Source organism: Sapajus apella, unplaced genomic scaffold (assembly GCF_009761245.1).
Source record: "Sapajus apella isolate SASKATOON/1434 unplaced genomic scaffold, GSC_monkey_1.0 scaffold48, whole genome shotgun sequence".
In the NCBI taxonomy this organism is placed as follows: domain Eukaryota; kingdom Metazoa; phylum Chordata; class Mammalia; order Primates; family Cebidae; genus Sapajus; species Sapajus apella.
This window is the reverse complement of record NW_022436988.1, coordinates 6,260,975-6,262,608: the sequence shown is the minus strand read 5'-3', so window position 1 is coordinate 6,262,608 and position 1,634 is coordinate 6,260,975.

Sequence of the window (1,634 nt, the reverse complement as noted above, 5' to 3'; positions counted from 1 at the left end):
ACACACACACACACACACACACACACACACACACACACACACACACATATGTATATACATGCTTTATTGAGATATAATTCACCTATTTAAAGTGTACAATTCAGTGGGTTTTTTTGTACATTCAGAGTTGTGCAACAATCACTCTAATCATTTTAGAGCATTTCCATTACCTGTTCTCCTCCACCAAAAACCCCTGTACCCATGAGCAGTCACTTCTCTTCCCTCCACCCCACCCCCAGCCTCTGACAACCATAAATCTACTTTCTGTCTCTATAGATTTGGCTATTCTGGACATTTCATGTAAAAGGGATCATTCACTACATGGTCTTTGTGTCTGACTTCTGCCTCTTAGCATGATGTTTTCAGAGTTCATCTGTGCTGCAGAATGTATCAGTACTTCATTCCTTGTTACTGTTGAACAATATTCCACCATGTGGATAGATCACATTTTGTTTATCCATGCATCCATTTCATGGATGTTCTTTCCATTTTTTAGCTTTTTTTTTTTTTTTTTTTTTGAGACAGAGTCTCAGTCTGTCACCCAGGCTGGAGTGCAGTAGTGTGATTTTGGCTCACTGTAACCTCTGACTCCTGGGCTCAAGTGATTCTCCTGCCTCAGTCTCCCGAGTAACTGGAATTACAGGAGCATGCCACCATGCCTGGCTGGTTTATTGTGGTTTTTTTTTTTTTTGTATTTTTTAAGTAGAGACAGATGGGGTTTTGCCATGTTGGTCAGGCTGGTCTTGAACTCCAGACCTCGGGTGATCTGCCCACCTTGGCCTGCCAAAGTGCTGGGATTACAGGCGTGAGCCACTTCACCTGGCTGCCTTTTAGCTATTACTTCCACTCTTTGGCTGTCATGAATAATGCTGCTCTCAGCATCCGTGTACAAATTTTTGTGTGGACATATGTTTTCATGGGTATACGCCTAAGACTATTTACATATTCTTTTGAGTATACACCTAAGAATGGAATTACTGAGTCATTTGGTAACACTTTAATGTTTGGAGAAACTGCCAGTTGTCCAAAGCAGCTGCACCATTTTACATTTTCATGAAGAGTGTGTGAGGGTTCCAATTCCTCCACTTCCCCACCACTTGTTATTATCTGTCTTTTTTTTTTTACAGCCATTCTCTCAATGTAAAGTGGTGTCTCATTGTTGCAGTTTTTGGTTTACCTTTGATTGACATGTTGGGCATCTTTTCATGTGCTTACAAGCCATTTGTATATCTTCTTTGGAAAAACGTCTATTGAGAAATTTTGCTCATTTATTGAGTCATATTGAATGCTTTGAGTTTTATTTTCTTCATCTGTAAAAGAAGAATGCTACAGCCTTCAGAGAGTAGTGAAGATTAAATGAGAGAACATTTATTTGCAAGACACATAGCACAGTGCTCTGCACAGCACTTGGCAAGCACCCCAGAAAGTTAGCGAACCTTCCTGTCACCTTGCCTTGCAAGTAGAAACCAAGTGGAGTTCACTCTGCATTATGTCATCTAGCATACTGTGTTGCATGAAGACAGACTCAATAAATGCCTGAGGGTATAAATGGGCCAATTCACGCCATTCAGTATTCAAATTTGAATCTTCCGTGCTCTGCCCCCTTTCTCCCATTTCTTTCATTGAACCTTTTC